General features: G+C 39.8%; 1 protein-coding gene across 1 annotated transcript in view; it reads left to right on the top strand.

Annotated features, from left to right (window-relative positions):
- Positions 1-460: 460 nt before the first annotated feature.
- Positions 461-13,737, top strand: part of EXOC2 (exocyst complex component 2) — a 128,665-nt gene continuing 115,388 nt past the window's right edge. Inside the window, exon 1 of the mRNA XM_042049176.1 lies at positions 461-552. The gene's annotated coding sequence lies outside the window, so the exon portion shown is untranslated. The remainder of the gene's footprint in view (positions 553-13,737) is intronic.

Below are 13,737 nucleotides of genomic sequence, written 5' to 3'. Positions count from 1 at the left end.
GTGCCTGAGAGCATTGTCCAAATGCTTCTTGAACTCTCTCAGGCTTGGTGCTGTGACCACTGCCCTGGGGAGCCTGTTCCAGTGCCCAAACACCCTCTGGGTGAAGTACTTTTTCCTAATACCCAACTTAAACCTTCCCTGGCACAACTTCAGGCCGTTTCCTCGGGTCCTGTCGTTGTTGTCCGTAGTCAACGCCGTTATTACAATGTTTCTATTTTTTCCCTTGCTCCTCATCCACGGGAGGACCAACTCCCGGTTCCCCCGACGCCTTTAGGATCTCCCGCTTAATGTTGGGTGCGAGGGAAGGAGGGAAACAGCGGGAAAGGAAGGCGGGGAAAAGGCGGGGGCTCCGGGAGGAGGCGGAGCTCCCCGTGGGGCGGAGCTCGGGGCACGGCGGCTGCCGCCCGCGGCCTCTGCCGCCCGCCTCGGTGGCTCGGCGCTCCATCGATTTGCTCGGGCGGCGGCTGGCGGCGCCTGCAGGCGGCGGGCGCGGGGCGCTGCCGGGAGCGGGGCGGCCGCAGGTGCCGGATGCGATCGCGGCGGCGGCGGGCGGTGAGTGACCGGCCCCGGGCCCGGCCCCCGCCCCGCGCGGCCCCGCCGGGCGCTGCGGGGCAGCTCCGGCCCCCTCCCTTTCCCCCCTCTCTGGCCTTCCCGGGGCGGAGGCCGTTCCCCTCCCTTCGGCCTCCCCCCGCCTTCCGCTCCCCGGGCGGGGTCGAGCGTCGCGTCCCCGCCCCGGCCCCGTGGGGACGGAGTTGTCTGCGATGGCTCTCGGGGCGCAGGGGGCGTCGCTGGGCTCCGGCCGTCTGCCCCCCGGTGACTTCCTGGCTGCAGCAGCTCTTCCTCCTCCCCAGTCCCCTGCCAGGAGGCGGGGCACTGCCGGCAGGGCGAGGGGTTCCTGCCGCCTGCGACTTCCCCCGGGGGCGCACGGCGTCCTGCTGGGTGACGGTCCCGTGCGAGGTCGGGCCCGGGCCGGGGAGCCCTTCCCAGCGCTGGTGGCGTCGTCCCTGCGAGCCAGGGCCCGGCAGCAGCAGCTCCGTGGCCTTAGCCTCCGTCTCACACGTCTGACAGGGGCCTGCGGGGGCTCCGGGGCCCGCTGGGCTGCACGGGCTGGGCCAGAGCTGTGCGAAGTCCCCGAGTCAATTAGGTTGGCAAAAACTGCTGCTGACATCATCCAGTCCGACCCATGTGAAATGATGGAGTCGTAAGGCTCAATGAAGTGTGGGTGTGCTGGGTGGGGGATAGAGGAAATAAGCAGGGTAGAGAGGTGAGTCAAAGCTGGTTGCCTGCAGGACTTGCTGAAAAGCTGGGCAAGAGTGGGTTGTTGGGTTTTTTTGGTTTGGGTCTTTTTTTTGGTTTTTTTTTTTTAGCTTTTTTCTTTTTAGCTTCACCTTTAGTGGTGCCGTCAAGTTTCAGATACAACTTCCCAAAATGACTGGGTATCTAGACAAGTGCAATAAGAAAATAACAGGGAAAGGAATGTGGAAGGAATTGAAATAACATGCTGGTTAAGAGATGGTCACTTTCATTCATATCTGTCTGGAAGTATTACACTTTTCTGGGACTTAATTTTTTTTTAACTTCGTACCCAGTTTTACATTTCTGCCTCATTTGGACTGTCTTGCAGTCCGCAAGTGTCCATGAGCTCGGTGACCAAACATTCTTCCTTGCCTCTTCAATATCCTAATTAGGAACCTGAAAATTATCTCTTAGCAAGGGGTAGATGTCTGAAATCTGGGATGATCTTGTTTCCAAAAGGGAGTTTTCTATTCTGCCCAGTTTTACTGGTTTTTAAAACAGTCTTCCTTCTGCAGTTTCCTCGCTCATTGCAGGCTAAATGCTTCTAGCCATAGACTCAAAAGCTCTGAGTCAAAAGCCAGTAAAATATTAAGCCATCCTAGCTCTGACAGGGTATCAGATTGAATCTAAGCTCCAAGTATTCATTATTTTAAATGTAGCTAAAATCATAATCTCATTTCAGTTTTCCAGGTTTTCTGAACATTCTTATAACGAGTAAACAGTTTCTTTTCTCCTTTAGTGATTTCTCTGCGTTTCATTGCTATAAACTTTGTTTTGTTTTTGCTTTTGACAGTTTGTTTTTGCTTATGATAAACTTGTCAGAACAGTTAAAGGACTGTAAATAAACAAACTTGTGGCTTAGAAAAACAGGTCTGTTTTCTTCCTTTACATTTTGCTCACCTGAAGAAGGAATACTCTATAATCTTACTTCCCTATTTTTATAGTATCTTATCACAGCTTGCACTGACCCAGCAAGAAGCAGCAAGAGGCATATCTTGTTGCTGATTTCTTTCCTATGGATAGCTTAGTTTACAGTTCTTGTGGTTTATGCCCACTCCTTGGACAACAGTGTTTTTGCTTAGATGAGATTTCTGTTGTCTGCAACATCATTTAAAACAGATGCGGTTATTTTCATTATACCGGTTGGACTTATCTCGGTGAAAATTAAGTTGTAATGGTAAGGGCAGTTTTCTTTATGGAAAACATAATTTTTTAGGATGTGTCAGAGGTGAAGCAATTTAATTAAAAGCTTGTTATCCATCAAACTTATGCTGGCTTTTCTTAAAAAAAAATGTAAAGTTGTCCTGTGTTTTTATGGTCTTCATTCAATAAATGAAAATATTTCTACAGACTTGATAGTTGAGTGGTTTTTTAATGCTATAATTGCTTCTTCATATTTTAGAGCTGAGTAGCAGTCTAGGTTATTGAAATTCCAAATGAATTAATAAAAAAAAAAGTAAATTTCTAAGTCATGAACAGTAAAAAAAATTAAATTGTAGGATTTCTTGTGAGTATCATCAAGGGTTTTATGCTAGCTGTTAAAGCATTTGAGGCAAAATCGGACAATAAAGACATTAAAATCTGTAATTCACCAATTGTCTTCCTGAGGTCCTATTAGAAAGAAACTGTATCCTCTGATACAGTCCATTCTTTATTATGCTGCTCTTCCCACAGAAGCTGGACTAAAGCAAAATAAGTAGGTTGACTAGAAAGGCAGAGGCCACTGACCACTTTTATTAATCAAAACTTTCAGATATGTTAAACCATACTTAATCCATTTCTTTCAATGTAGTGGTATGTTTAGCTGTAAATTCAGTAAGTCTTAATCACTGTACTTGAAACTAAACATCAGTTTTGAGTTATTTTAATTCTGTTTTTTCTGCGCTTTTCGGCTTTCTGACTTAACTTAAAAAAAAAAAAATGAAACCAACCAGGAATGAAAATAAAAAAGTATTTATCTTGATAGGATGGTGACAGAAGACTGAATATAAAAGGTGTTCTTAAAAACACAGATTCTGACAACTAGGGAAAGTATCCATGAAATAATACACAGTTAAAGTTTTGTACACCAGGACAAAAGCCTGTGAAGCACATACAGATACTACCTGCATGTATTTTGAATGCCTGTAGGTCACTATTTATTTGTGCAAACAGTCAAAGAAAACGTTCTTCAGGAGAAGTCAGAAGTACTTCATTTTACAGTCATGGACTTGAAAATAGTACTCAGAAGACTGTACACGTTACAGTGAATTTATTTTCTATGTCAGTTTTTCAGACAGAGTGGAACCTACTGCCGTACTTAAAAGCCAGCTGAAGGTTCAAAATCCAAAAACAGCTGAATTAGTATCTTTTAGCAGAAGTCAGATGTTAGCTCTTCAGCTTAACTTTGACCTTCTGTCTTGGACCACCTACATTCTGTAAATCTGGGCTGTGCAACATTGTCTTTCAAATTACTTTTCCCAGGGGAGAAATATGGTGTTTGGTAATGGAGGGAATCTTGTTTGTAAAGGTGCTTGGACGATGAGGGATGATGAGACAGCACATGCACAGCACAGTCTCGTCAGATTCATGTTTCATCTTTTGTGCTGAACATGAAAGCAAAGGTCTGTGTTTACAGCTTGCAAAGTATGAGTTCAAAAATCTGGCTGATAAAAATTTTTGTACCTTATCCTGAAAATTATTTTAAGGAATTTCAATCAGCATTTCAGTTGAAAAGCATTTGGATTATTCTCCCAGTGTCAGAAGTTATAAGGAGAATGGAAAGGCAGGAGGGAGAAAAAAATCATTTTTGTGATATCCTGGAGGGAAAAAAAACCTCAAAAAACCCCCTAAAGCAACTTCCCTAGAAACCAAGTAATGACAGAAGTGCCTACAAATAACTATTAGTTGTGTGATTGCCATGTTACAGGCTTTGCATAGGGAAAGGTAAGCTACATATTTAGTATTTTAAACAACACCAAGTCATACACCTTACTCCTCTGGAGAAATTCTTTGTAATTGCACTTTTTATATTATTTTGGAAGTATTTAGTGCTTTTTCTCCAAAAAGAACTTGGTCTGTGTAGCCTTTTCTTGACTACAGACGTTATTAGTCTGCAGAAAGTATGTTGAGCATTTTCATTAGAAAATACTGTTATTACGCCTGGTGATGACTGTGAGAGCCCTTTGGTGAGTGGGAAAGCCCATGTTTCCTTTCTAATTTTGTTTGCTTTGTTTTTAAGGAAAACAAAGTTTCTGAGACACCAAGTCCTTAATGGGTCTGGTTTTCCCTTGACCTTAACGGAACTGCAGATTCCCAGATTTTCAGTTTTATTCTCAAAGGCAGAGCTTAGGCTATATTGTGCAGAAACCAGTGGGGTCTCTGGCAGTGTAAAAGTGTCTGTGGATCAGATTACAGTATAAATCAAGGATTTTTAGGTATATTTAGACTTAGGGGTTTTTTTCCCTTTGACATTGTTGTTAACCCAAAAGCGATATATCCCGTATTTGGAAGTTCATCAAAAAGCCTGCATTAGTTAGAGATTTAAGGCTATGCTAAGCAAAAGTTCCTTTTTAAATAGCCCCTTTTTATTGAGGACAAACTAAACTGATTTTTTGAGATACTCATAAAATGTCTCAATTAAAAAAGCAATTACTTTCAGTTTTCTATTTAAGAATTCTGTGAGTCTTGTGAAATTTGGAATTTCACTGTGATTTTAACAGGTGTACTTTGCTTCTTGCTGGAAAACTGTACATTGGATTTTTGGCAAAAAATTAAGAAGTTATGTATATAGCAGATGAGTTCTTCTCATGTTTCCTTAGCCGAGACGGCAGGAGAGTTTGGGTTTCTCACAAGACAACCACACTACTCTGTAAGCATGATACCTCCATACAGGAGATGGAATTTTAGGTGGATGAGTGGAAATGAAGACTTAGAGTATGTAAGGCAAAGACACGCTTTTGCTAGAAAAATACCTGTGCATACAGTCTGTCGGGGAAGTACTTGAGTGCGTGTTGGACCATGCAAAGTGAGAAAAATGGTGTAGTGTATGGCTTGAGTACTTTCCTGAGCAAAGGCCAAAAAGAGGTGTTGGGGAGACAACATGAAAACTACAAGAATCTCAGTAACACAAGTGTATGTCTCATCTTTTAAATATTTTTGAAACAAAAGGAACTGCCAAAAAAGTCATACAGTAAATGTTAGTGTTGCAGTCCTACCTACAAGCATCCAAGTTAAAACTTTAACCATGTGAACTGTGTAATTGCAGTGGTTGTATAGTTTTTATAAAGAATATTGTGTATAGTTACAGGGCTTAGAAAAAAAATCTGTGGTGTCTTGTTTCTTTTCTCTAGAAAAATTTCATCCCTTTGGGATTCATTTAGTTTATTTTTCTGAACTTCTGGATCTTTCTGAATGCATTTGCATAAACACATTTGAAAGTTTTTGATGCTTGAAGTATTGTTTTCTAATTTCTGCCTGTGAATAACATAAGATTGAAGGATAATGAGGTATGAAGATTTTTTACCATTTTCCTATTAACTAAAATGATGCACAAAAAATTAATCATAACTTTAGAACAAAAGACGGATGAATGGCTTAACTGGAGGAGAGTAGGATAATGACTTCTGGATGAAGCAAACATTGCTGAATGCTGGAGGTAGAAGCAGATGTAGGAAGATGTGCTTTGTGAGAATTTAGAAAATAATGGGAGATTTATGGCCATCTGTGATATGGTTTTGTATAAAGCTGAGTTGACTTTTTTACATATATGTTTATATGTAGATGTTTAGGACTTCTCTTTACAATGTTGCTAGATTATAGTGATGTGTCACGTAATAAATACAGAAGCTTTTAAACAGTAGATGAATTAATTTCTTGAGAGTTGCAATGTAATTTATAATGAAAGTAGCAGAAATTTTGGGGAGAAACGTCTGTGTTCAAACTTTCTTTAATTATATTTTCTTGTATGCTATTGCCCTTTTCTAGGCAAGTCAGTATGACCAAAATAGACATTCAGAAAAGTTAAATTGGTTTGGTTTGAGTCTTGGTAATGAATAGGTGCTGTAACATTGACTGTATCAGCAAAAGTGTACATTCAAAAACTGGTATAAACCAGCAGGTTGACTTAATTAATAAATTGGGGGGAATAAATTATCTTCAGTGCGAAATTACAGAACTTTGAAGCTAACATTTTTTAAAATGTATTTGATAAAGTGAAATTTTTTTTTTGATTTTTTTTTCTCAGCGTTTTCACAAAACCAAAAATATATTCCTTCAAGTTTATAAGACTGTTACTGACATTTGGATTATTGTAGTTTTGATGGTTTTGTTTAATAGTGGCATTTGGATATTGTCATTGTCACTTAGGTAAAAAGATTTTGAACTGAGGTGAAAATGTGACTGTGGTTCTGGGCTGTCCAGACGTGTATGTATTAAATTAAATTTGTGCAGTGGTGAGCTTGATGGGGGAGGTATGTGTAAATCTTTTTTAAGGTAGACTCACTGAAATAGATTTTATTAGTCTTCAAACGTTTTATTCAGCTTTCTCTGTTTGAACAGGTGACATAATTGGTAGATGAAATGATTTTCTGAGCTAAAAGAAACAAAGAACTCCCCCCCCTTTTAAAAGTCTCTGTTCATCTGTATTATAGGTTATTGTTGGGTTTAATCTATTTTTAGTGTTTTCCTATTTTTACTTCTTGCTGATGAGTTACAAACTGAATGTTGCCTCATTAACTTCCTTCAGATTGTTTATGGTATACGATGCTAATGAACAAAACTTCATTTTACAATGGAAAGTTTTTGGAGAAAATTCAGTGTTTTGATGTCATAGTGGCATCTGTGTGGTTGATTGTTCTTTGTGGGGAATCTCTCCCCTCTCCAAATAAATAACATCTCAGAACTCCTGATGTAAAAATAGATCAATATATAGGTATTTTTCATGTTGTAACTGACGGTATGCTGTCATTTAAAATGTGCAAGGAAATGAATTTATACTAGTCTAGATTTTTTTTTTTTTTGACATGTGATAGATAGAAGGTTAATTGATGTTAAATGGATGCTTTGTTAGCCCTTCATCAGCTACTAAACTAGTACAGGAGGAGTGCAAATCATTACTACAAAAGGCCAAGGCCAGTATGTTTTCTTAGTGAGCTTTATAGGTCTTTTTTCTTATCCCTCCCTTCTTTCTCTCCTTCCCAACCGCACAAAACATAACCAGCTGTAATGATAGGAGGAGAGAGCAAGCAGCTTTTCTAAACACACACACACACTCTCGCACTCCGGCCCCCCTCTTTCCTTCTCATACCTCAGCAGAGTGACAGCTTCTAGATGTTGCGTGCGAGTGAGTTCAGCTGGTGCTGTGTGGTCTGGGTGTGTGGTCTCCAGCTCAACCGAGAGGCTGCTAACAGGGTGGATGAGAGAGAGCAACACTGTTTACTTTAATTTATTTCGGATGCCGGAACTGTGCCCGGAGTTTCTCCCGAGCCGGGTTCCACCGTCAGCGGTGTCAATCCCTCGCAGCTGCAGCCCAGGCTGCGGCGGGCGCTGAACTCCTCTGCCGAGGGCTCTCCCAGCATCTGCCCCGGGTCCAAGTCTTTTAATCCCTTGTGACTCAGAAATGTTAATGGCATCGCTGAGTGCTGTGATTATTTTGTTTTCACTCTGTCAAGATGCATCGCCATGAAGATGTACCTTGCTGGGTTAAGGAAAGTGGGACCTCTGAGATACTGAAGGGACTATGCGAGGACGGGTGTTGTGAAAGCAAAGCTGCTGCGCTCATTCCTTGGTCACCCTAAAACTGTCTAGTGTGCCCTTTGTGGCTGATTGGAATATTCAGGAGCCTTTTGAAAAAGCACAGGATATCACATGTCATTTAATACTCCAAGTCTTTTCTTTTTTGTTGTTTGCCCTCTCTGTCGCAAAATTTGCACATCTTCCCAAATTGGAATTGATTTTTGGCATGTAATGATGTCCTGTAGGTTAACATGTTTGTCAGTGTTAATATTGGCTTGAATCAACATGCCGGATATGACAGGGCAAGACAAATGAGGCTTTGTTTTTTCTGTGTGATGGTGAAATTACCCACTTTTTTATGTTTGTTCATCTTTTCATTATAAGTAGCTTAGTGGTGTTATGAAGAGTTTCTTTCCCCCTAAATGTAAGATTCGTGAGCACTTCTTGTTTAAATTGACAAGTCTTCTTTTATTATTTAAATAAACATGCATAGATTCTTAATATCACTTGGAATTTCAGCATTGTTTAGCTTATTCACTTCCCAGTCTTTTCTGGCAGGCTTGCAGGAATGGACTTTATATTATTAATGCAGTGTTGAAGGCTGTGGAAATTCTAGGGCACTGAAGATCTCCAGAGGGGTTAATAAATGTCAGTTATTTTCACAGTGCTGCTTTTTGGATGCTTTTAATTCTTGGTTTATGTAGATTGTCTGTCTGAATTTATATTGTTGGGAAGATAAAGCACAGAAAAGGTTGTAACAGTGTTTTTCATCCTTTTGTAATGGTTTTGAGTACAAACATCTAGGAAACATTTTGCTTTGTCGTTCTTCTTGGGGTCATTTGCTGTGTCCCTTCACTGACTGTCATAGTGTGTTGTACTCAGGACTCTCTGGGTTTTCTAGTGAAAACAAATTATTAGATTTATGTACTAGAAGCACAAGTTTGTGTAGTTTAAGGTGAAAAGGCCATCACCTACATTCTGGAATGTGAGTATTTATTGCTTGTTTAAAAAGGCATGTCATAAATCTTTTCATTTGGGAATCATTTAATTCCGTGATGTTAGTGTAACTCACTTATTGTTTTCAGGTTGGTTTTCTTGTGGGTTTTTTTTAAAGTAAACAACAGCTGAGGCATACTGTGATTTGCACATGGGTAATGCTTTGCTGTTCCTGCCTCAAAACTTTTTAAATTGTATTCTGTCACATATGTATGAGTGAGAACAAATAAATATCTGATACCTGACAGCTTAAATGCTTCCTTGTAACTTAGACTTTCTCAATGATGACAAATTGGCTTTTTCTTCCCTCCCTTCTTGACAGCTTTGATTCCCTTTGCTAGATGACTATGGCACTTGAATTGACCTTGAGCCTGCCTTCCTCCGAGAGAATCTTTTAAGTTCAGTGTCTGTGACAAAGCATCACTGAAACTTTAATTAAACTGACTTTTCAGTCACTGGAACTATCTTGCTATTTTGTTTTAGAAGTCAGAAACTTTGTTTTAAAACACTTCAACTGCTAATTTTTCCCACTGGTAAAATTTGTAAGGTGGCAGCATATTGTTACTCATCTTCCAAAGTTCCATGCCTTCAGGATGTTTGTAGTTTTCTTTTGGGATTTGAAATTACCAGCCAGTTTAATATAATTCAATCCTGAACATTGGTTGTTCATGTATTTCGTATTTTGGTGGTACTTCCAGAATGTAGTTAAATGTAGAAAGTAGTACTTTGCTTTACAGAACAGGTATGGCAGCTATTGGCATTTTACTTTGGGTTTCTGCTCTCTTTGCCGTTGAAAGTTGAATGAGGAAACCTATGTAAAAACTCCCATTTCAAACCAACTTTAAACTGAAGGCTTACAGAACTAAAAAAAACCCAAAACAAATAGATTTGTGCTTTCCCTTATGCTGGGCCATATTTCATTGCTTTATTATTTATTTTAAAGTGGCTTTTCTTAGGATAAAGAGAGAAGATGTCTTCTCTTTAGCAAGCTTGTAATGCTCAGAATTGTCTGGATTTTTTTATTTTTAACCAAACCTTGTGAGAGGACAGTTCATTTGAGAAGCTGGTGTAGAGACAAAGATGTTGTTTATGAAAGGCATTTTTCAAGAGGACTTTGTAGTAGATGGTCTTTACAGACATTTTCTAACTTCTTGTGCTTTTATGACAAGAATTATGACAGAATAATAGAATAGTATGGACAAGATCGTGGGAGCGGTCAATCAGATATCCATATTAAATTGTTAGGGAGATACTGTGAGGAAATTAAGTTTAAAATAAAGGGTGGAGAGAAATAAAGAGGGAAGGAGACCTCTGCTAATGTAGAAGATTGTCCATTGTAAAAAACAGTCTTGTTGAAACCTCTTTGTGAGTCTGGCTCCTCAGAGGAAGGATCTTGTATAGAAAACTGTCTTTCTGCAATCCCTGCTTGTCTGCATGAGAATCAGTCTTTCAGGAGGAGCGCTGTTATTAAATAAAATACTATTTTATGTGTAATACATATTTTGTAAATAATAGATTTTATCTTTAGGGAAACATACAGAATTGCAACAAAAGCTTTTACTTAGGTGGTTGTCTTGTTTTGTGAAATGAAAAAGTAATTTTTTGTCAGATTTGCCTTAACTATTTTTAAAATAAATTTAAGAACTTGCCACAGCAGTATAGTGGCTAGGCTTCCCAGTAAGCACCTCAGTCATGTTAGCTATTGACATCTGTCCTAAGAAGGAGAGGAAATATTATGAATGAATTGAAGGCTCCCAAGCATTTGCTTGATATTTATAGTAATGACATATTACAAAGAGTTCCACTCTTTGAAATAAATGAATACAATTGCTGTTCAAAAATAATAATAATAATAGAGCATCTCAGTGCAGTAGTGCTTTGCACAGCTTTACTGTGGTATTCTCATTCCGGTGAGGTATTTTAAAGCAATTCTGCAGTAAGTATGGAAATACTTTAGAAGAAATACTAGATCTCAGGAGGCTCAGCGTTTTTATTACATTTATTTAGCTCATCGTGAAGGGGGATCTAGTGTCAATTTCTGAAATCCAGTAACATATGTTGTAATATTACTTTTGAGTTTTGGTATTGAAACAAGCCAATTACCTGTGTGCCTAGGTATTTTGAAAGCAACAATAGCAGCGATGCAAGGGAACTATAACATGGGGGCGGGGGAGGAGGGATCAACCAAATAATACCACACAAATAATGTGGCTACTACAGTAGCTTCTATTTTACTTGTGTTTCTCAAGGTTTTTTCCTCTCTGTATTACCTGATGTTCCTGAATATGGCTTTTCTATGTCAATGTTACTGATTAATGTTCCACATAAATGTTTACCAAAAATTGCTCAAAAATAAAAGAGGTGTTTTATGTTGACTAACTGGTGTCTAGACACATGTTGCTTCCTGCAGAAGGTGTTTGTGTGCATGGGAGGACATAACACCACTGTTCCTTTACAGCTGTTGTGGTTTTTTGAGCTCTGCTGAGGATCTGTGAGAAAAGTTGCAAGATAAGATTATGAGGAATAGATGCAGTTTGTTCTCCTCCCTCTTGGTAAAATTAGGGACCTGATTCTTCTCTAGCATCATTTATGCCCAGAACTCCAGAGGAAACTTCAAATTCTGAAAGGTCTGAACTTCTGTGTGTATGCATCTTGTACAGGAATAAACAAGACTTCCCTTGTAATTTCGTGTTCTGTTTCCTCCAGGCACTATTAGGTTTGGCAACGAGAGCTGGGAAGCTTATTTCTGTTGTGCTGCCCACTGTTTTGTCAGGCAGTGGTGTGGTGATGTAGTTTTGAATGCAGCACAGATGAGAGGAAAGCTGAGCAAACCTTATGACTCTAAGATTAGGGATGTTGACAGAAGATGAGGTCTATAATTTATTCACCAGTGGTGAGGAAGTGGCTCAGTAGTAGTGCAGATGGGGGGGTATCTGCATGAGAAGGCTTGGAGTAGGGAATGCGGGGTAAGAGGAATTACTGCAGTGTCGGGATTTGGAAGGAGGATGGAATGGTAACATCCTTCTTCCCTCCCTGCTTGAACTTACGGGTAAAAAGTCAGAGGGACAATCGACGGGATAGGGGCAGGAGACAGTTTGTCTGCAGGATGGGGACCTGGCCTCAGTTTTGAAGTGAGGCCAGGACAATCTCTGTGTGAGGAGGAGAAGGCAGTTCTGTGAAAGAAATAGGAGTAGGGCACAAGCACAGAGCACAACCCTCTTTTCCATAGCTGGAGATTCAGTCATCTGATTTCTTTGTAATCTGCTGATACAGTTCTTTCCTTCAGTGCTGTTCTATCCACATGGTTATAGTCTGCATCTGTTGACTACTTGCTTCTCCAGCCTCATGTAAAAGGTTCCAGTATTTTACATATAAGACTATTAAGAGTACCCATATACTGCTGTATAACTTAATTCCTTTTTCATTAGATTGTTGTTTGCAAAAAAAAAGATAAACCAGTGCTTTATTAAACACACTGTGTAGTTCTTAATGTCAAAAAATATTACGAGGCTTGCCAGGTAAAGATACAAAGGCAAACTAGATATACATTGTGTGTGTTATCATGGGCCCTTATCAGCCTTCCTTCATACACTGGACATGGCTCACATCCTGCAGCTTACTATGCTCTTGCTTGTTCAACATGAATTTGCATCTCTTACTAATTGCACACTGTTCAGTCTGAAAAGTTCTCTGAAGATATTAATAGTTCTGTTGTGTTCAAAGTATCTAAATGCCTTTTCTATGTTAATGAATTTGTTTTCAAAAATAGCTTTGGAGATGAGTGGTAGCATTTCTATTTTAAATATGTGACACTAAGAAGCAGACATTTAAAATCAGACGTATTTAGAGAATTGACATTGTTTAGGACCTCAATATTTCAGGGCATTGTGCAGTATTCTCCTATTCAGGATGCATTTCACACTGACTTCAGGTGTGGCTGTGGGCTCTAAAGCTGGATCAGAAAAAAATGCAAAGTTTTATTGTAGGTGACCTATGCATCTGTGGTATGGACAGACAGAGACAGGAGATCCTGTTCTGAGGGCAGTGTATTTTTACTTTTAGCATGAGATCTCCCGCCCAATTCCTGCCTTTTCTATTTCCATCTTCATTTTCAGTGTGTGTTCCAACTTTGGAATGTGACGAAAGAAACCAGTCAGATCTAGTCAGATTCTTTGATTCTCATGTCAGATCTATCTACTACCACTGAAAAATGTGGGGAGGCTGTGTAAAAGCATGGGCTATGTTGGTACAATGAAAGTATTTTTTATATGCAGAAGCAGCTGAAACAAGTATGTCTTAATTCTAGTATTTCTTAACTGCAGGTGCTTGGAGACTGCAGTTTTGCTGCAATTTGTTGTTAGAGATGGTTTAAGGAGTTTCTGGGTTTCATGGACTTGACTGTTTGCAAGTAAAAGTAGAAAATACATCTCAATTCAAAAAGCAATAGCTAAGAGCAACCTTAGGAAGCTTGGCTTATATTCCACATATTTTTTATCAACCTGAACTTCGGAAATGGTTTACACCTGTGCTAGTTTGAAAACAAACCAGTGGGAGGCACCAAGTCAGAATAACAATTTAATGGAAATTAAAGAAAAGGGGAAAAAAAGGTAAAAGAAAACACTGTCAAACTGACAGAGTCAAGGTACAACCTGACACCCTGTTAGGCAGGGTGGTGGTAGCAGTCCTCTGAAGCAGTGATCCTGTAGTAAAACAGTCTGCTCTTCCTCAGGA

This window comes from Corvus kubaryi, unplaced genomic scaffold, assembly GCF_017639235.1.
Source record: "Corvus kubaryi isolate FWS band 111438036 unplaced genomic scaffold, C.kubaryi_AGA036_p1.0 69, whole genome shotgun sequence".
In the NCBI taxonomy this organism is placed as follows: domain Eukaryota; kingdom Metazoa; phylum Chordata; class Aves; order Passeriformes; family Corvidae; genus Corvus; species Corvus kubaryi.
This window is presented reverse-complemented; position numbering and strand designations above follow the sequence as displayed.